Below are 23,121 nucleotides of genomic sequence, written 5' to 3' on the forward strand. Positions count from 1 at the left end.
GACTGATCCATCTAAGTGAAACCTTAGCAAGAATTGTTTGTTGATTGATGAGCAAAGTAAAGTTTCAAAACATGTAACTGAGATTGTAACATAGTAACATTTTGTAAATGATGCCAGAAAAAGACTATCTAGTCCATTTGGTCTGCCTAGTTATTCTGGCTACACTGCTTGGGTACATCCTAGCTTCCAGTCACAGAACGTGACTACTGGCACAATATTTCTCCTTATTCAGAACAATTTTTTTTTCTCTTCTTCATTTGTATGTCACCATCTTTGTAGAGTAGTATACAAGATCTCCATGTAATTCCCTCCAACATCCTGCCTTTCTCATGACTAACCTCAAAGCTCTGTGATAATCAACAATGATAGTTGTTGCCGAAACATCCAGCTTCATAGGCCCCCTGCATAACCTGCTAGACAGACCCTGCTATGTAAATGTAAATATTTCCATTAGGCCTTCTAGTTACTTTATTACTTGAAGCCTGTCAAACAAAACCAGCAGCTAGTTGATTCCACCATCACAACCTGCCAGATAAATCTGGCCACACAGTTGCCTGAATTTTCACTAGGTCATTCAACATTTCATATTAAAATGTGCGTACATTGGCTGCTGCACTGTGAACATGAAAGCAATTCGGCTCCGAGGAAATTTCTGGAAAATCCTTTCTCTTCTTTTTTCCTTGAAAGATTTTCTACAATTTTACAATGCCTCATACTAAAAGAAAGGCAAGAATTCAAGAAAACCTTACCTCCACTCCGAACCAATTTAAGGTTATTGGATTTCCCCAAGTCCAGATGGTTGACACCTAAGGACCTTCTTAAAAGCTACTTAATTAATATTTTGGGATTTTCGGAAACTTCTCTTCCGGTAATCTCTAAAATACTTTATCTCCCATCAAAAGAGGAAGAAAGGAGAAAACAAGATCAAGACCAAACATCTTCTGATAATTTAAGAGATATACTAGAAGGATCTTAAGAGACTAAGATAGAGTCTATTGCAACATTGTTAGAGTCTTTTATAAAATTATCAGATAGAGTCACTATATTGCGTTTATCTTTTTGCAACCAGAGTCAGCTTTTCTACGGACAACAAATTTGAGTATTTCCTGACATGACACAAAGAAAATTCAAGAGAAAAGGAAATCTTTCCTGAAGATGAAGAACGAAGCAACCACAAGAGGAGCTAAATTTTACCTAAGATTTTCATGTAGATGTATTCTAATATATCAAAATATAGATATATTTTGTCAGAGCCTGAGCAATTACGGTTGTATTTAGATTCTCACTCCTAATATAACTCCAAGGGGGTTGGGCAAATTGAAATTAGGTGCATGTCACATTGCTGTAACTAAGTATTAATGATTAAGATTTCCTTGGATCTGCTTTAATAATTGAGTTCTCCCATTTATTCTTATAATATTTGGATAATAAGGGTATTTCCTACATGATGTAATGATTAGCATGATTTCATTTCTGTATTTTTCTGGAAGACATTGTTTTCAATGTAATTTGATTAAAGTTTAATAAAAATAAAATAAAAAAAATTTGCATAGACGTCAAAATTGAATCAACAGAGTTGGGAAAAATGATTTCAACTGGGTGAGCTTGCCAAGGGATAATCTGCCATGCGCAAAACACAAATCATTATCTAGCTGTAGGACTGAGAAGGGGGTTCATCTATGCCAGTTCATGAGTGGGCACTCAAGTTGGACTTGCTGCTTCTGCTACTACTACTACTTATCTTAGTTTTAGGCTTCATTTCATTTCTTAATAGGCAGAAACATTGGTAGTCCTTTTGGAGTTATCCATATCCCAAATGTCAAGTGAGATAAAAACAAGCAGAGTCTGGGAGAAGCTCAGTTCCTACTGTTGAGCCTGAATGGTGAGTTTTCATTTATGTCTAATTCCCTCTTGGAATGTGAAAGAAGTCTGGTTTGAAGGTGGGATCAGCATAAGAAGAAAACAATAGTCCATAAAGTATTGTGTATTTATGGGTTCTCAAAATGGGGAGAAAATATGAATGTTCTAGGGACCTTATTCCACATAAGCAAGAAATAATTATTTTCAGGGTACAGTTTATAATCCACTGGCCTCAATGTCCCCAGTCCCCACTCCTGTTGTTGGCAGTCAAAAAATCCACACATGCCCAGTTGGAAGTCAAAACTGTACTCAATACCTTGGAAGGAGAAATGATCTTACTTGTTAATTTCCTTTCCTTGAGTCTTCCTACATCAGTCCAGATATATGGGTTTACTCAGTCTACCAGCAAATGGAGACAGAGGACATACCCATTCTCCATGTCATCATCACTGGTACTAAGAATTGTACTACTCTCTCTTTCTGGTGAATTGTACTCCCAGTTTGAATGTGGGGTAGGTGGGTTAATAGTGCAGTTGGATGTGTCTGTCATATTTGCTATGGTGTGTTGTGATAACTCTTCACTCAGTACCTGATTCACTTTGGGTCGGATTTTAAAAGGGTTATGCTCGTACGTACGTGGCGTGCGCAACCTATGCCTGCCCTGAGACAGGAGCAACTAATACAATGTTTTTATTTTTAATTTTTATACCGACATTCAATCTGAGATATCACATGTTATAAAATCGTGCATAGATTTGTGCGTGCCGGGTTGAATGCACAAATCTACGCCCGCACGTAACTTTTAATATCTGCCCCTAAGGGTTTTTCCCATAGTCACAAAATGGGAGAAAAGCCTTAATGAATCTGGCCCTCAGGTAAGTACATAAATACGTAGATGGAGTAATGCTAAAATGGTTTGGATCTTTTTTGCAAGAGAGGAAACAAATGGTACAATTAGATGATGCTTTTTTGTTTTGGTAATCTTTGAGTTCAGCAGTCAGGCAGGTAATCTTTGAGTTCAGCAGTCAGCCCTTTCACTGGTATTTTTTAACTTATTGGTGCTTTTCTTAAGGCAAGGGGACTGTCATATTATATCTAAACTGATGATTGCCAGCTTTTTCTCCCTAGGGAAAGGATTGTTTTTTTTTCTTTGATTCAGTTTCAACAGTGTCTAAATAATATTAGAGTTTGGTTGGCAAATAAATATTTTGCTTTAAATGTTGCTAAGACAAAGCTGCTATGGGTAGATAGGAATTTCCTACCCGATGATTGACAGTTAAGTTATAATGTAATTCTATGCCTGTCTTGGAAGAGATTCAGAATTTGAGTGTTATTTTGGATTCTGAGTTATCTCTGGTCCTCCTTATAAAAATGTGGCACAAACAGCATTTATAAACTTTACTTGGTGAAGCCTGTAAAGGCCCTGTTGCCTTTATCCTTGTTTAGGGTAGTAGCACAGATACTTGTTTTGAATCACATAGATTACTGCATTGGTCTATTTATTGGTTTGCTCGATAAGACCAGTCATATGCATGGTGCAACATGCTGTAGCAAGGGTAATTAGTGGGAATAGAAGGTATGACTTAGTTTTTGGGTACTTGCCAGGTTCTTATGGCCTGGATTGGCCACTGTTGGAAACAGGATGCTGGGCTTGATGGACCCTTGGTCTGACCCAGTAAGGCATGTTCTTTTGTTCTTATGTTCTTAACCCCCATACTGAACGACCTTCACTAGTTACTGATGAAATTTCGGGGTCAGTTTAAAATGATGGTTATTGTACATATTTTGTTACATTTAGAGAATCTTTGGTGTTACAAATAAACTACTGTAACACAGTGGTTAAAATAAAGAAGGGGGGAGGGTAACATTTTATTTTTGTTAAATATAATAGATGAGAAAATGCGTTAAAATTAAAAGTTATGGTAAAATTTGCTATCAAAGTATAGGGTTTCAGGGTTTCCAGCCCCAGCTTTCAGTAAAAGTTGTCAGCTAATTGGGGTTGTTGTTATAGCCCATTCTGGAACCTAGGAGCTCTGGAAATTGTGCTTCATGCTAAGCTGACTGGACATTTGTGTCAATTAGAACCCAGTGAGAGAGCAGAAGGTGTCATACCTGATCTCTATGCTGACACTGCTCTAAAATGTCAGCAAAAACACCAAGTTAAGCATAGAGAGGTCAGGCACATGATCATATGAGAATCAATTTGAGTGATTTAGTGAAAATGTGTACAGAGAACTGAACCAAAGGTAAGGTTTAGGCTCAGGATAGGACAGTTAATTTCTAAATGATGATTGACCCACATGAATAGATGTCAATCTTTATAGAATTGACACTGAGTGAGAGAAAGTGCGAGTGAAACGTATCATATTTGCAAAGCTCCCATTCTCGCCGGGGTGAAACTGAGACGTAACCCTGATTTAAATAAATGACAGCTCAGGGTGAAAGGAACAATTTTTCCCTGGAAAAGAACAAATAAAGAAATATTAAATAAGGGAAAAAAATTATCTGAGAAGGTAAACACCTTTTTCAGATGATAAATTCCTTAGCCCAGATAAACAGAGAATCCAAATTGATTACTGATGCTAACTGTGATCAGATATAATCATTTCTAAGGTATTAATAATATATTAAATTAAGGTGTATCAACCTTGGGCTTTAAACTAAAAAGGTGACTTCATCTTTAAAGTAATCTGCATAGCTTGTCAGGTTAAATTTATGTCAGGAAGAAATATGGGATTATCTAATTTAAAATACTCTGGAGTATTAAAGTACAGTGTGAAACTGAGAATTTTTCTTAATCTAAGAGAAAATCCTTGAGGACACCAATGAAAGTTCACAATTGGCAGTGAAGAGCAATAGAATACTGACTGAGCTTGAAATTGTGACTTATGGTGGTAGTAAGGTAAAAACAAATTCAGCATAAAGGAACTGGTGACAGAGGGATATTACCAAAAGACCATACACGTGGAATACTTACCATCATCCACTTCAGTGAGCAAAGTAAAAATGTGCATACTCTAGGGGTGTGCATTCGTTTTCGCCATATTGGCTATCCGCAACATATACTGCACTATTCGTAGTATTCATGGGGAAGCGAAACGTATAGCGATTCCCCACGAATACACGAATATTCGCCGAATTATACGGCCACCTAAATAACAATTTAAACAACCCCCCCACCATCCTGAACCCTCCCAAGACTTACCAAAACTCCCTGGTGGTCCAGCGGGGGGTCCGGGACCCATCCCCTGCACTCACACCCTTGGTGCCAGTTTCATCATGGGCCGATAGCCTTTGTCACAGGGGCTACTGGTGCCATTGGTCAGCCCCTGTCACATGGCCATCGGCACCATCTTGTGCTCCTACCATGTGACAGGGGCTGACCAATGGCACCGGTAGCCCATGTGACATAGTAAGGGCAAGGCTATCAGCGCCATTTTGATTCCTGGCACCCGATGGCACGAGTGCAGGAGATTGCTCCCAGACCCCCGCTGGACCCCCAGGGACTTTTGGCCAGCTTGGGGGGGGCCTCCTGACCCCCACAAGACTTGCCAAAAGTCCAGCGGGTGTCCGGGAGCGACCTCCTGCAATCGGGCCGTTTTGCCAGTATTCAAAATGGCGCCGGCACTACCTTTGCCCTCACTTTGTCACAGGGGCTGACGGTCGGCCCCTGTGACATAGTGAGGGCAAAGGCTAGCACCGGCGCCATTTTGAGTACTGGCAGCCGCTAGCCTTTGCCCTCATAATGTCACTGACTGTCAGCCCCTGTGACATAGTGAGGGCAAAGGTAGCGTCGGCGCCATTTTGAATACTAGCAAAACAGCCCAATTGCAGGAGGTCGCTCCCGGACCCCCGCTGGACTTTTGGCAAGTCTTGTGGGGGTCAGTAGGCCCCCCCCAAGCTGGCCAAAAGTCCCTGGGGGTCCAACGGGGGTCCGGGAGCGATCTCCTGCACTCGTGCCGTCAGGTGCCAGGAATCAAAATGGCAACGATAGCCTTGCCCTTACTATGTCACAGGGGCTACCGGTGCCATTGGTCAGCCCCTGTCACATGGTAGGAGCACAAGATGGCGGTGATGGCCATGTGACAGGGGCTGACCAATGGCACCGGTAGCCCCTGTGACATAGTAGGTCAAAGGCTATCCGGCGCCATTTTGTATCGAGGGTGTGAGATTGCAGGGGATGGGTCCCGGACCCCCCGCTGGACCACCGGGGAGTTTTGGTAAGTCTTGGGGGGGTCAGGAGGGTGGGGGGTTGTAGTAAATTTTAATTTTAGCCGGGCAATGAATAGGATTAGACGTATAACCGTATCGGGGCACCATACGGACATATGCAACGTATCTGCCCCCCGACGAATACGTATCCCGAATGCAACGTATGGCGTCCCTCTGCACATACCTAGCATACTCATGACTAACAGGTCAATTCTGAAAAAAGTGTGGGAGAACCTGCACTCCGTGATGAGTGCCTGCTCTCCCAACGCACGCCCAGGCACCTCTCCTAGGTGCGTGATTCTCTATTTAAATTAGGTGTCGCGCTAATAAGGAGGCACTAGGGATGACAGCTCATCCCTAGCATCTCCTTATTAGTGGTAGAGGTGGCTGTCAGCGGGTCCGACAACCGTCTATCAATTTTATCGGCAGCGGTTTTCAAACCCACTAACAGCCACGGGTTAGGAAAACAGACAGATTTATTTTTTATTTTTTTTATTTTTGGTTCCTCCAACTTAATATCACTAGGATAGTAAGTCAGAGCAGTATTTTCTGCTTTTCTGTACACTTTTCCAGGTTGCTTGGACAGGCATTAATTTCTGAGAGTAAAATATGCAACTTGGCCTCACATTTTACTTTCAGTATCCCGGGTGACTAACTAACAAGCTCATCAACATGTATTTACATGTGATGAGTGTTATTAGTTTTTGCGAGGTTGGTTGCGCGTTTTTGAGGCGCTATTACCCCTTACAGTATTAGGGATAATAGACGCATATTGAAAATGCGTGGCCAAATGGATGCTAAATGGTGCGCTCGGCTGAGCGCCCTGTACTGTATCGGCCTGTAAGAGGGAAGAGTGTATGAGAGGTTTTTTTTTCTCTCACATGAAGTTTTTTAATTCCTCTGAACTCTAGAGTAGGGAGATTCAATTATTTTTTCTTTTACACAAATAGCTAGCCTAGTTCCAATAAGTTTATAAGGACATACACTCAAGGGTAGATTTTTAAACATGTACGCAGACGTCCATGGGCATGCAGTTTCCAGCACACGCACATGGACATGGCGATTTTATAACATGCATGTCACCATGTGCATGTTATAAAATACAATACCCATGCATACGTGTGTGCCTGATTTTTATATTGGTGTGCGCATGTGTGGGCAGGTCACTATTCACACACTCAAGGGGGGGAATTTTAGTATAAAATGCATGGCGACACAATTGAGCCTACCCCAGTTCCCTTCCAGTCCGCTCCAATTAAGGAGTGAACTGGGAGGGAACGTTCCTATCCCTCTACCTATTCTTCCTCCCTTTTCCCCTTTCCTCCCTGACCTCTAAACCTACCCTATTTTTTTTTTAACTTACCTGGCCAGCTGCCGTGCACACTTCCCCAGGAGAGGGTCTAATGGCTGCTGTCCTGGCCGGCCCCCGCCCCACCCTGCTCCGCTAAGACCCCGCCCCCAGCCTGCCCTTTTTATCGAGCTCGGCACTTCCACGCACATCGGGAGATATGTGCATGGCTGGGCCGTTTTTAAAATGCACTCGGTGTACGCATGGCCCAGCCACACTCATATCCCCCAGCTTTGTGCACGCTGGGCTTTTAAAATTTGGCCTTAAGGGAATATCTATAGTACACTCTCAGAAGAGAAGTGGGTTCAGTGTAGTGAAGGAACACATTATTGTTTTAATTAAAGAATAGAGAGGCAATTCAGTTTGTGCCAGGAGACAATGCTCTCAAAACAGACTGGTTGTAGTTCTTCAGGAAGTGTCAATCAGAGGCCTTCTAATCACTCTAGCCACCTCTGCTCTGTCTAACTATGCATGCTACTAGCAATTGAGGGGATGAAGATTCCTTTCCACTAAGTTCAAGCTAAGGGCCGGATTTTTAAAAGGTTGCGCGCACAGGGCCTATTTTGAAAAGGTCCGGCGACGCGCATAAAGCCCCAGGATGCATGTAAGTGCCGGGGCTTTACAAAAGGGGCAGTCCTGGGGTGGGGAGGGGCAAACCTGGGGCGGGGCAGGGATGGGGCAGGGATGGGGCGGGATGGGGCCAGTGGCCTCTGACAGAGCGGCCATTGCCACTGTGTTGGAGGATCGCATGCCAGCAGGCTGCTGGCGCAGGCAACTTGCACCTGCCCGGAAGCAGGCGCAAAAAGTAAAATAAAAATTTTGGGGGGTGTTAAAGTAGGACTAGAGGGAGGAAAGGTTAGGGGAAGGGGTGGAAAGGTCAGGATAGGGGGAAGGAAACTGGGGAAGGCAGCATGGCTCGGCGCGCGCAAGGTGCACAATTGTGCACCCCCTTGCGCGCACTGACCCTGGATTATATAACTTGCATGTGTCTGCAGCCGCAAGTTATAAAATCAGGTGTACATGAGTGCGCGCCGGGTAGCGCATACACATGTACGCCCGCGCGCAACCTTTTAACATCTACCCCTAAGTGTACACTCACTGCAAATGTCTAGCTAGACTGGAACTAACAATATTACAGAGAGACAGAGAAAGAGAAAAAGAGAGAGAGTAAAGAAACACTAAAGGAGCAAACATAAACAATTGTTTCAAAGATATAAGAAACGAGCACACAATACAGGAAATTTATGGCTTACAGAGATTGGAAAGTTTACAGAAAGAGCCAGTGAAAAAAGACAAGATTAAACATAGACATACAGAGAAGAAAAAAACCACCACTTTTCCTTTACCTACCTACAACCTGGGAATGGTGATCTTGTTCTGTTGTACCTGAAAACATAATTGAAACACAGACTCACATTTCTTTACATAAAGCTAGATAATATATTCTTTATAGAGAAAATTCTACAGATAATAACAAAATATACATATTTGATTGGTTTATTATAGAGTTAGGAGAACCAGTTCTCAACAGTGTTGTTAATTCATTATCTAAGCAAAAAAAAACAAACCCCAAAACAAAACCAGATTGCTGTTTTTTTTTCCTAACTTGCAATTGTTTCAATAAATTCATAATTTTTGATAATTAAGTTTAAGAATCATATTGATTCCATCTGAATATATTTCTTAAGTCTCTGTCTTCCCTCTCTCCTCCTGAGTGGATTCTATCTGGGTGGATTCTGCCTCATATTTCCTTGGAGAATACCCAGCAGGAAGAAGAGCAATATTATTTCTCCTCTCTCAACTGGTACTTTGGAAACATCTAATAGTGACTCTCTTATTGACACCTGAAACCCCAGTAGTTGCAGTTTTCACCACAGCCACCGAAGCAGGAGAGTCACTACCCCAAAGGGTCTGATTGGTGAGACTGCAGTAGTTATGTACCCGAGACCATTGAAATCAAAAGGGAGAGGGATGCTTGCCCTGCCTCCAAATAGTGAGTATTGTTTATAATCAACTCGCATGAGAGCTCTTTTTGTTATGTGGAATACACTCCTGGTTATGCTAAGATTAGAAACTGACTTAAAAGAATTTAGGAAAAGCCTGAAAACTTTATTGTTTTAGAAAGCTTTTATGTACATTTTATGTTATGATTTTAGTATTTTAATTATGAATGTTGTTTGCAACACACCACGAACAATTGTATTGGAGGTGGCTGGATATAAGTTTTTATAAATACATTAAATACATAAATGAAGCAGAGGCAATATGCCAGTATTTTTATGTTAAAGCAATAAAAGGAAAATAAATATTCCCTCTCCTCCCCCTTTTTTTTTTTTAACAGTCAGCAAACCTCCGTGATAAAATCACCTCTCTATTTCCATGTAGGGAGAAAGAAAAAATATGATTGAGATAAGAACAGAAAAGCAGAAGTAGACAGAACGTTAGGTTTTTCTTGCAGAGTGAGAACAGCAACTTCTGCCAAAACAAGTGGCTTCACATCTGGGAGAAGAGCATAGGCCCTGACTTCCTTGGAGGGTGCTGGACTGGTGTTTTAGCACTCAAGGAAAGGAAATTAACAGGTAAGACAATTTCTTCTGCCTCCTCATTCTGCTACACCAATCTAGACTTATGGAGAATGCCCAGGCCTCTACCAATACAGGTGGAAAGATGGCAGGGCTGCTTTGAGAAAGTCTGTCCAAGGCTGCACCTTCTTTGACTTGCAGCTAGCAAAAGGGCACAAAATGTGGCTCAAACTGAACACACAAATACAAAGAGCCCCACATATACAGTTTTTAACACACCATAATTCTTATGACAATTTGAATAAAGGGTGTCAGCAAGCCAAACACTTGATGCCTTACACGTCACCGAGTCGAACTGGATAAATGTTCTGCAGGAAACAAAATGCACTAAGAATCTTTATGGATAGAAATTTCATGTGAGAAAAGGAATAGAATAGCAGTGGGGGTATAATAACATCCACCTTGCCAGAATAAAGAGACAGGTAATGAAATGCTAACAGAAATTAGGGGAGCTAACAAACAGGATCATTTTTCACGTTGTGATAAGTCCCTAACGCGTGTAATAAAGATCGCAATGCAAATGCTACATTGAGTGTGCAAGTGGGAGGAGATAATGGAAATGAGGATCTGGTAGTGTGGAATGCGATAGAGTAACACACAATTTAACTACACCTTTGTTCTGTGCATTATACCCACATTAGCAGGGAAAAAGTTTGTGAAAGGGAGAGAGAGAGGAGTTGATTTGTACAATGCAGAGGAGACCACTTTGTTGTAATCAGCTCCTCTTGTTGGTACCTTTCATTGATTCAAATTCATCAGTCAAATGTAATTTGCAGTTCATTCTTCCAACCGTGTATGTAAAAACACCCCCTCCCCAACCCGCCCTATAGAGAGTCTCTCTCTCTCGCTCTCTCTCTGCAATAACAGCTGCAGGTGTGTGTTTTTGTGTTATGACCTGTGATAATATACCACATGTGTAAAAAACAAATAATATGTGATAACGTTGCAATATTTATCTATGCGGTAACTCTACAATTTGCCTAATCACACACATATTTTTTTTTTATCATGGGTGCTATTTCCACTATATTTATAGCATTTTTATGAATCTAGGCCAAAATTAGCAATACAATAATAATGGGTCATTTCAATTATCCCAGAATTGACTGGGTAAATGTCACATTAGGACATGCTAATGAGATAAAGCTTCTAGATGAAATAAATGACTGCTTTATGGAACAGCTGGTACAAAAACCAACAAGAGAGGAAGCTATTTTAGACCTAATCTTTAGTGAAACACATGATTTGGTGCACGAGGTAACAGTGTTTGGGCCACTTGGCATTAGTGATCATAACATGATCTAATTTGACTTGATAAATGGAAGGAGCACACTAAGGAAATTTACTGCAATAGCATTTAACTTTCAGAAGGATGGCTATGATAAAATGGGGAAAATAGGATAAAACTGAAAGGAACAGGTGCAAAATTTAAGAGTATACATCAGCCATAGGCGTTGTTTAAAAATACCTTCTTGGAAGCTAAGGAAAGATGTATTAAAAAAATTGGAAGGAAGGCCAAATGACTGCCTGTATGGTTAAAAGGTAAGGTGAGAGAGGCTATTCTAGCCAAAATAACACCTTTCAAAAATTGGAAAAAGTATCTGAATGAAGAAAACAGGAAATAGCATAAGCGCTGGCAAGTTAGATGCAAAGCATTGATAAGGAAGACAAAGAGAGAATTTGTAAAGAAGCTTGCTGCAAAAGCAAAAACTCATAATAAAAACGTTTTTAGGTCCATTTGAAGCAAAACGCCTGCAAGGTAGTCATTTGGACCATTAGATGATTGAGGGGTAAAAGGGGCACTAAGGGAACACAAGGCCATAACAGAGAGACTAAATGAATTCTTTGCTTCGGTCTTTTTCTGAGGAAGATATAAGGCCAATACCTATGCCAGAAGTGATATTTAAGGAGAAGATTCAGAGGAGCTGAAACAAATCTCAGTGAACCTGTAATATGGCAAATTGACAAACTAAAGAGTAGCAAATCATCTAGACCAGCGGGTATACATCCCAGAATGCTGAAAAAACTGAAAAATAAAATTTAATACCTACTAAAAGTATAACTTAAAAAGGGCTCTGGGGTGATCTAGGGAAACTACAGACCAGTAAACCTGATGTTAGTGCCAGACAAATTGGATGAAACTATTATAAAGAACAAAATTAATGAGCATGGAGCTTTTCATAATTTAATGGGACAAAACTGGTTAAAAGAGAGAAACCAGATAGCAGGGATAAATGGTCATTTTTCTTGATGGAGAAAGGTGAATAGTGGAGTGCCCCAAGGATCTGTACTGTGACCACTGCTTTTAACATATTTATAAATGACCCAGACATGGGAACAATTGAGATGATCATATTTGATGATGATACAAAATTATTCAAAGTTGTTAAATCAAAAGATGATTTAAAGAAATTGTAAGACTGAAAGACCAGGCATCCAAATTGCAAAGGACATTTAATGTAGACAAATGCAAAGTGAGACATCAAGGGAAGAACAACCCAAATTAAAGTTCTACATTAGAAGTCACTGCCAAGGAAAGGATCTAGATAACATTGTGGTTAATATGGTGAAATCCTCTGCTCAGTCAGTCTGTGTCAGCCAAGAAAACAAATAGAATGCTAGGAATTTTTAGAAAGCAATGGAAAATAAAACAGAGAATAGCATAATGCCTCCATATCACTCCATGGTATAACTGCCCCTTGAGTAGTGTGTACAATTCTGGACATCGCATCTCAAAAAAAGATATAGTGAAATTAGTAAAGGTACAGAGAAGGGTGATCAAAATAATAAAGGTGATGAAACGATTTCCCTATCAGGAAAGGCTAAAAGGTTTAGGGCTCTTCAGATTGAAGAAGAGATTGTTGAGGGGAGATATGACAACGGTCTATAAAAACAATGGGGCAGATTTTAAAAGCCCTACGTGCATAAATCCGGTCACGAGCGGAGTTGAGGCCTTTGCCGCTGCGCTGGGGGATTGTGCGCCAACAGTTGGCCAGCACGTGCAACCTACGCCTGCCCAGAGGCAGGTGCAACTTATAAAATAAAGGTTAGGGGGGTTTTTTGGTAGGGCTGGGGGGCGGGTTAGGTAGGGGAAGGGAGGGAAAGGTGGGGAAAGGTGGGGGGGGGAGGGTGGAAGGAAAGTTCCCTCTGAGGCCACTCCAATTTCAGAGCAACCTTGGAGGGAATGGGGAAAGCCAGCATCCCCTTGTGCGTGCTGACCCCAGATTTTATAACATGCGCACGGCTGCACGTGCATATTATAAAATCAGGCATACATTTGTGCACGCCAGGTCGCGCGCACAAATGTACGCCTGCACATAGGTATTAAAATCCGGCCCAATGAGTGGAGGCAACAGGTAAATATGAATTGGTTGTTTACTTTTTCAAAAATTACAAAGACTAGGGGACTTGTAATTAATTAACTATGTAATACATTTAAAACAAATAGAAGAAAATATTTTTTAGCTCAATGGATAATTAAACTCTGGAATTCATTACCAGAAGATGTGATAAAAGCATAGCTGGGTTTAAACATTTTGGACAAGTTCCAGGAAGAAAAATACATTAACCACTATTAAGGTGAACTTGGGAAAATCCACTGCTTTTCCCTAGGATAAGCAGCATGGAATCTATCAACATTTTGGGATCTTGCCAGGTACTTGTGACCTGGATTGGCCATGTTTGTAAAGTTTTGATGGACTTTTGGTCTGATCCAGTATGGCAAATATTATGTTCTTATATTCTTATCCCCCAAAGTAAGCAAGAAATATTAGGATAGGAGGCAATTTCTACCCCTGGCTCTTAGCTCCATAACAGTAGGTAGCTGCTAGCTGAACTTTCAGGGAATTTAGGGATAGCCACTCATTCAAACATTTCTGTAGAAAGATAAATTATAGAAATATTAAATCACCAAGATGATACCTCCCAACCCCTGCAGAAAGCCTCAAATAACTGTCCAACCTGAATCAAAGCCAACTTAGTAAAGCTCTTAAAGTCCTTCAACAGAGTAGAGATCACTGCTAAGGGAAATCTGTTCCTGCATAACAGTGACCCTTCATGGCCAAGCCATAAAAATAGAATGAGATTGGAACCTCAATTAAGATCCATCTTGATGTAAAGGACCTTAAGCTTTGTGAACTGGAGAGCAACACTTCCAATCCCATAAGGTCCACATACCACAGTCATCATGGTCAATCCAGGACAACCCTTATAACAGAAGAATGGCAGAGGCAGAGCAATGGGTGTTCCTGTAGAGGCAGCCCACCCTGCTAGAAGCATAAGCACTGGCAGTAGAAGCAAGGGAGTCTTGCCCCTAAGCTAGAAATAGATTTTTTTTTAGCCACAGAAAGCCAGAAGCGGAAGGCTTAAGACATAAGAAATTAACATTGAGAGATCATTGCCACCATTGCTTGCTTCACTCTCTCTTGCTGTAAAGAAGCTATTGGAAGATAGTCTGAATAGGACGCGGCAGGGGCATGAGCAGAAGTAGAGGCAGCAGAAGTGTAGCACCCAACACTAGCACTGAGCTCCTCCATGATTATTGTTTGTCAGGTAATGGAGACGGTATTGCCAAAAAATGATTCCGAGGAAGAATCGTATTGGATTTCCTGAATGGCAAAATATAGTACTGTGAAAGCCCAAACCACAATTGTGAACACAAATAAAGATTGGAATATCCTGTAAAACATCTATAAGAAGCCAAATAATAATGGATTGAATATCAAGATAAGTATAATTGGAAGGCTTATGCCCTACCGTATTGATTATTTGTGTTGGATTTCCTGAATCTCATATTGAAGATCTAGTATCCGAAGAGAATTTGGTGCCTTTAGTCAGTGGCATCTTACCTTTCAGTGTGGAGATGGAGAAGGCAAATGATACAGATGTGGCTGAGAGCATCACTTAAGAAGAGCAGACAGTATAATTAGAAAACGTGAATGATGCCCCTGGCAGCAGCTTCCAAAGATCCAGAGAGGGAGAGGAGATCTTGGAAGACATTGTGATGTAGAGGCACTTCAAAATGAGGGAGGATCTGTGTTTTGTTCAGTGCATTCACTATAGTAAGGCCAACAGTTGAGGAAATTTACTGAGGCATGTTACAAATGTTGGTTTGCAACAACACATACAGAAACACCATGTACTAGATTGACATCCAGGGGAGGTAGCAGTATTAGCATGGAGACCCCCTCTGCCTATTCAAAGCAGAAGCAGAAGTAGGAGCTGTTGCGTCGGAGGTCTGGGTCTGGAGATAGGCAATAGCATAGTCAAGCAAAGCAAAGTCAATATCCATAGAGTCAGTCCAAAACATAGATAGGGCAGGAACGAGGTAGACAGGAACCGGGAACAACAAAAGTCTGGAACAATGAGTAGAGAGGATTCTCTAGCAGCAACGAGTACTTAAGTAGCGAGGAGACCTGTTGCAAAGGCAATGCTATGGAACGAGGCCTGAGCTTAAATACACTGAAGAGTTTGACGTCATCATCTGGGGCTGCGGCCAGGTTCCCGCCGTGGGCCCTTCATAAGGATCAGTGATGTGCATACACGCGCGCCTAGGGAGGGGCGCGGCGTGGGAGGTGGTGTCTCTCCGCAGACCACACGGAGAGGCCCAACAAGCAATGGCATCCTGACCTACAACACTGGGGACCATGGTAGAGCCGGAGGCACCGGGGACGGCCCGAGATCAGAGCTGGTGGCCCACTACCACTAGCAAGGAGGAACCAGGAGCTGGAGTCTGTGTAAGAAGGTGAGAGGGCTGCGTCGTTGGTCTGCTGCTGATGGCTTGCGTAACAGGAGCAGCAGCAAAGTTGTAGAAAAGGGAAAGACTTTTCCTAAGTTGACTTCACAGCTCCTTCAATCAGTCAGGTGGCAGACCAGAAGCCCCAGCCACATGTCTGCAGCAGCAAGCCACCATGTAGTAGAGGGTGGTGTTCTATATCACTATCCCAGGGCAAGAGGCAGGCAGCATCAAAAGTAGTGATGAGATGCATCATGGAAATGACTGTCCTGACTGACCAGCCCATTCAGATATTTAGAACCAGGGCTTTGAGTATCTGCTGTAGGTCTTCGCCCCTAATTTGACCCTGTATCATTGCATTGGGTTTTCTGACACCTTTCCTGCTTCATTTTTCCTTTATGGTACCTTGGAATGTTTATGTCACTTTTGGTTCCACCTTGTCCCTCTCGTGCTGCCTTTTGAGGGTTGATGCCACTTTTATTGGTGCCCAGTGCCCCTATTTTGGAGTATTGAGGTATTCTTGCCACTATTACTGCTATTTTGCTCCTTTCATGGTGCCTTGAAGAACTTCTGCCATTGCTGGTACTGTTTTGGCCTTTTATGGTGCCTTGGGCTATTTGAGCCATTTTGGCGCCACTTTGACATATTCTGCTCCCCCTTCTGATAAGGTCTTCCCACAACTTCCATTTGATTTGATTAGGAAACCCCAATTCTGGAGCTCAAAATAGGCTGTATTGCTTCCCCCATTGACTTTAATGAGACATGAATGGACAAGTGAAAGAAAGAAATGAAAATTTTTCTTTTAGGCTGAAACAAACCACATGAATGTTGGTGACCTACAAAATGAATAAATGAACTGAAACAAAATTTTGCCTCTGCACGTCCTATATTTATCACTATGACTGAAAATGTTGTTTCCACTTTCCCTTACGTCTCCACAGAGTAGAGATAAGCAGGGTTTGGAAAAACCAGCACAATTTTCCACATGACAGCTTGTGATAAACTATCTCAGACAGTGCTGAGAAGGACCACTAACTCCTGGTCACATCGGTATGCATCACATCATGTTATTTGTTACTGTCAGGATTGCAGTTGAAGGGTATCACTTTTCTATTGTGTACTATGCAAATCCCAGAAATGATTTATTTAAAACAAGTGCTAGCAAGCATGTGCCATTAGAACACCGGGTTTTGAAAGGCTGGGTTAATGACTAACTTCATTAAATACAATTATTTTTAAGATGAAGCTTTGTTGTATGACTGCAAAGTTCATTAACCTTTTTTATGGATGAGCAGATGAGAAATCCTTGTTCCACATTTGGAATTTATATCTGACTGGGAAAATACTGAGTCATGCTAATTTACAGAAAAGATAGCATGGTATTTGTAAATAGGGAGGCTTACTTAGATTTACATGGAATGTCATGTCCATATTTGCGACATAACCATTCCTTCCTTCCTCATCATTAAATACCCCCATGGGCTGAGATAAAACTGATAACAAATTCCATTGTAACTAGTGATTGCAGAATTAAAAAAAAATGAACATTTTCATTTGAGGAAATGTATTTGACCAGACATGATAAGTTCAAATATTTCTGATTATGAAATGGAAGAAGTGACTAGCATTCTGATCCACTCACTATTTGGTTCAACCAAAGGTCTCAAGAGACCAAGTAAGAGTACGAACAGACCAAGTAAGAGTACTGTAGAGAAACTAAGTTTATAAAGTAGATGGGACTCTCTTTTGAAAGGTGTTTTCATTTATACCCAGACTATTTTTATACTGTATTGAGTTGCTGCTGTAGGTTTAGCTGGCTTTGTTCCTCAAATCCTTTGTAGGTGGAGTTATAGTCATATTCGTGTGTAGATGAACAGGATACTAAAGCAACATTAATGACATCAAGCAGTCCCTTGCAGAGCAGTGGGGAATTAATTTTACACCTACCCGTCAATTCTGAATCAAGGGTATTGAATCTGGAATAGATTTTAGAGATTTTATTAGTAGAAAACATTCAAATGCATTTGTTTTACTATAATGACCTCATTTCCTGACATTCTATAATTACTTTATTTTGCCACATTTCCAAAATTCAAGACATCATTTACATATTAGAAACCTCTTGAATATGGGTCTCTGTATTGTAATTTAATAAGATGTCTGATCTGCTTATGGATTTTAAATACTCATGGAAATATGCTTTATGCAACAGCACGACCAACAACAGAATTCATGAACTATAATCATTACTAGCATTATTCTCAACTGCTGACAAAGCCTGCAGCCAATACCAATAAGCAATGGTAAAAGAAGGCTTTCAGCAAGAAGTAGTTGTCAAAGCTTTTCCACCAGAAATTATTTTATTTCTCCTGATCTTGAATTGTATCTCCAATAATACAGAAAAAAGCTGCAATAGCAGAAAATATTAAATGATGGTCTATTAAATTACTGAAGTATAGAAGTTTCCAAGTTATAAAATCCACTACAGTTAAATGCAATAGAATGTAGAAATTTTCTTAGAAATATCTATCAAAACAACTTTAAGTATAGGTCTATATCCTTAGGAACGTGTGCCAAGTTGACAGGTTCTGGTTTGTAGAGGCAAGGCTCTATAAAATCTTCTGACTTTGTATGTGGCATACAAAATGAAGTCTCTGGAAACAAGTTGGACACTAGACCTGCTTTTCTCGGCACATATGCTGACAAGCTGGAACTTTCAGACCACACAAACAAATGCGTGGTGTGAGGCCACATAAACACTTATTTGCAGAGATATCCTGGAAGCAAAGGAAGGATTATGTACCTGCAAAAACAGAGCTGGCAAGGTACCTTTCTACCTGGGATTCACAGAATTAATGCCCATTACAGATGGGAAAGGGGGATAATTTCATTTTGTTTTTGGGGGGCTTTTTTCCCATGAATTTTATTTTGTGTAATGTTTATTTTGTTTCTTTAAGAAACAAACAAATAAACATTGAAACTCTCTCCCCCCCAAAAAAAACAAAACAGAAAACAAAACAGAAACAAGACCTCTCAGGCCCTTCCAGGACCTCTCATGCCCCCCACCCATCCCCCCCACCCGGAAAAATGTCGGGGCCAAGATCCTACACAGCCGCCACTTACCCGGTCCATGAGGGATCCGCAGATGAGGCAAAGGCCCCGGCCCAAGCCAGGGCTTTGCACGTTACCTTGCACAGAGCTTTAGCTGAGGTCATGGTGACCAACTGCAGCCTTAGCTTATGCAAGGCCAAAGCTTCGTCCTAGGACTAGATGTTGGGGTCAGCTGGTTTCAAAGCCTCAGTCTTGCGTAAGTCTAGGACATGGTAGGTCACCACGACCTTGGCCTAGGCCCTATGCAAGGTCTAGGTTTGGAGGCCAGGACCTGCTGCCTGAGACAGAGACCACATGGAACCTTGGCAAACACTCTGATACCTCACTGCCTGCCTCTAGCATGGGACAAAGCTGTTGTAGATCTCCTCCAGGAGCTGTAACATTTTCACAAATGTACTAGTTTAACACCCGATGGAATGAGCACCTCTTCAGTCAAAACACAGCCACAGATGATCCTCCAGCTACTTGCAGAAAAGCTTAACACAGATATTGCATGGAAGGTATAGGTATTTGTTTCCTACCATTGTTTAGTTCAGAATGCCACATTGGTACTTTAACATGCAAGTAGCTGTTGGTTTGCTATGCTAGTGTGTCACTGGTTTTATTAGCGCAAGGTATTTTTCTGTTTGTAATCCTTTATGAATCTCTGACCCCTGATAAATAATCAGTTACAGCAGTAAGATTATCGTGTTACCTCAAAAGAAATCCCTAATAAAATTTCCATTTATCTAAGGCAAACATTCTGGTTTATTTTCTGATAAACTCAAATTATGAAAGTATAGTCATATATATAGGTCCATATAGGTCTTTACGAAAGAAAAGTGAGATCATACTAGTTATGGATTTAATGCATTCAAAATAAGGTGACTGGTAATTTTATTTGTTGTGATATTTAGTACTGGCTTCAATAAAGATATTTGCATTATGGATTAAGAAAAACAAGATTACTGGGCCTTAGTATGTTTGTGGAGTATATATCAGATCCATTGTTTCCCCCTCCCCTCTCATTAATGGTACATCATCTGCTCTTCCATATACCAATAACATCATGTGCTTTTGAAGATGAGTGAAGGAAGACTACTGCTCACGTGCCAAACAACTGATATCATGCCACATTTTAGAAACATTGAGTTTGACAGAACATAAGAACCTTAAGCTCTGTCTGGTATGACCAACCTAATTCTTGCTGTAGTGCTATAGACACCGGTTGATCTTTGTTTTCCTCACTTCTTTATAACCAGAAATTCTCTGCGCTTGTCCCATGCTTTCTTAAATTCTGACCCAGGAGGCTATACCATGCATCCTTTCTGTGAAGTAATATTCCCTGATGTTGCTCCTGAATGACCTTTTTAGAGCCTCATACAAAAGTCTAAAATATTTGCCAGTATTTGCAGATAGTTTAAAATGTATTCTTTTTCTGGACAGTGTACTGCAGTATGCTACCAGAGATAAGCCCAGCCCAGCACCTAATTAAACATAGTCTTCCAGTCATATTACCCAGATTCAGAAAAAATAGTTCCTGTCTTCTGGGGCTGCACAGTCCTCAGACATATTCATGTAGCTACCTGTGTGTTGTAAGATACAGTCTGCCCAGCATAAGGACATTTCATGACAATTTCAGCAAATGTCAAAGAAAGCAATTTAACCACAATAACAACTGTTCAACTACACAGATTAAAGGATAGACATAAACACCAATGGTGAGAAATAATTTTTTCTCTCATTTAGCAGACCTCATACATAGGCATATATTATAATGCTAGATAGCATGTAGGGTGATACGCCAACTAATATAATCATCATAGGTCTTAGATGAGTGGGTTTTTTTTGTAAATATGCTTAGTGGAGCAGTCCAGTACATCAGAACAATTTTCAATAATTCAGTATATCAAAACATCTCATAGTATTTATGAAGTAAATGTCCAAATTCCAAAAAATCCGAATTCCAACTATTTTGACTTAACTTTCTGCAACGCGAAGAAATGCCATATTCTTCGTGTGAAGCTTGGATGGAGAGAGCCCGACACAGGATCTGTGTTTTGGCTATGCCTTCATCGGGGGCCGAAATTTGCTGCAAAAATAAACAATCACAGTTTGTACAGGCATCTTTGAAAAATGAAATACTTGCAATATGATATCACAATGATGGAACACCAACATGTTCAGAGCAGCTTGAGGTGCCGGCATTGTACGTTTCTTCTGCCAGGGGAGACCACTCTCGTGCCGTTTTTTAAAGAACCAACAGCCAATCAAAAAAAGCCACGTGGGCAAATGATGACATCATTAGTAGCTATGGACCTTTAAACCAAGGAATACCATTCCACGGCTACATTTAGACTGTGGGGCTATACAGTGTTTAAATTAAAAATCCATTGTTGCTCTTTCAAATTCAGCAATTTTTGTGGATCACACCCCCTCCCTGATAGATGGATACAGTCTATCACCCTCCATTTCTGTCAATAGGCAACTACGGTGTTCAATTAGCCTAGTACGACTCGGACGTTTAGTCCGACCGACGTAAAATTTGTCACAGGGACATACTATAATATAGATGACATGGGAATTTTGGCAGTCAGAATGGAACTTGGCCAGCCATATTCTCCCTGAATTATCCTTCCAAGACAATGTTTGTGAACATAAAGAGCATTTTTTGCAGGGCCAATGACCAAGTGGCAGGTCAGGTTTAATGTCAATAGTAGGCACACTATTCTTATGCATTTTAGGAAGCATGTACAGAGTGGGAGTTCTGTAGGCAGAGTTAATGAGAAACATCTTCTCCTTATGGGTCAAAAACCCAACAACAAAAGCATCATCAACCACTTCTTCAATCGTCTATGCTCTGAGAAATCTGAGTTTCACATCCAAGCGCAACAATTGGCAAGTCGTCTGCTACAACGTGATTATCCACCTCGGATTATTAGAAAAGCATTGAAAAGAGCATCTAATACCCATCATCAATGGCTTTTATTGGACAATTCAGCCAATTTAGAAGATTTTTTACTGGTGTGCACTTTAAGATTTTCTACCAAATCTTCCAGTATTGCATCAATCATTCGGAAATACTGGCATATTTTAAAAATTCATTCTGTTTTTGCTGATTTCCCAATAATCGCATATAGTCAGGGCAAAAATTTGAGGGATATACTGACTCATTCTTTTCTTCTGCCTACTATTGACATTAAACCTGACCTGCCACTTGGTCATTGGCCCTGCAAAAAATGTTCTTTATGTTCGCAAACATTTTCGGGTCTATCTTGGAAGGATAATTCAGGAAGAATATGGCTGGCCAAGTTCCATTCTGACTGCCAAACTTCCCATGTCATCTATATTATAGTATGTCCCTGTGACAAATTTTACGTTGGTCGGACTAAACGTCCGATTCGTACCAGGCTAATTGAACACTGTAGTTGCCTATTGACAGAGAAGGTCCAAGCTCCTATTGTAGCACATTGTCTTCTGGAAAAACATAAATTTGTGGATCTGAAATGGAGGGTGATAGACTGTATCCATCTATCAGGGAGGGTGGTGATCCATAAAAATTGCTGAATTTGAAAGAGCAACAATGGATTTTTAATTTAAACACTGTTCAGTCCCACGGTCTAAATGTAGCCGTGGAATGGTATTCCTTGGTTTAAAGGTCCATAGCGACTAATGATGTCATCTTTTGCCCACGTGGCTTTTTTTGATTGGCTGTTGGTTATTTAAAATACGGTGCGAGAGCGGTCTCCTCTGGCAGAAGAAATGTACTACCAGCCATGCCGCACCTCAAGCCGCACTGAACATGTTGGTGTTCCATCATTGTGACATGGATTTGCAAGTATTTCATTTTTCAAAGATGCCTGTACAAACTGTGTTTGTTTATTTTTGCAGCAAATTTCGGCCCCCGATGAAGGCATAGCCGAAACACGGATCCTGTGTCGGGCTCTCTCCATCCAAGCCTCACACGAAGAATATGGTGTTTCTTCGCGTTGCAGAAAGTTAAGTCAAAATAGTTGGAATTCAGATTTTTTGGAATTTGGACATTTACTTTCATAAATACTATGAAATGTTTTGATATACTGAATTATTGAAAATTGTTCTGGTGTATTGGACTGTTCCACTAAGCAAAGTTAAAAAAAACCCCACTCATCTAAGACCTATGATTATACTAGTTGGTGTATCACCCTATGTGCTATCTAGTATTATAATATATGCCTATGTATGAGGTCTGCTAAATGAGAGAACAAATTCTTTCTCAACCTTGATGTTTATGTCTATCCTTTAATCTGTGTGGT

General features: G+C 40.9%; 1 long non-coding RNA gene across 1 annotated transcript in view; it reads left to right on the forward strand.

The window, feature by feature from the left end:
- Positions 1-1,513, forward strand: part of LOC115082178 — a 41,168-nt gene extending 39,655 nt beyond the window's left edge. Inside the window, exon 3 of the long non-coding RNA XR_003854100.1 lies at positions 1,070-1,513. This is a non-coding gene — a long non-coding RNA (uncharacterized LOC115082178). The remainder of the gene's footprint in view (positions 1-1,069) is intronic.
- Positions 1,514-23,121: the final 21,608 nt, after the last annotated feature.

This window comes from Rhinatrema bivittatum, chromosome 1 (genome assembly GCF_901001135.1).
Source record: "Rhinatrema bivittatum chromosome 1, aRhiBiv1.1, whole genome shotgun sequence".
Classification (NCBI taxonomy): domain Eukaryota; kingdom Metazoa; phylum Chordata; class Amphibia; order Gymnophiona; family Rhinatrematidae; genus Rhinatrema; species Rhinatrema bivittatum.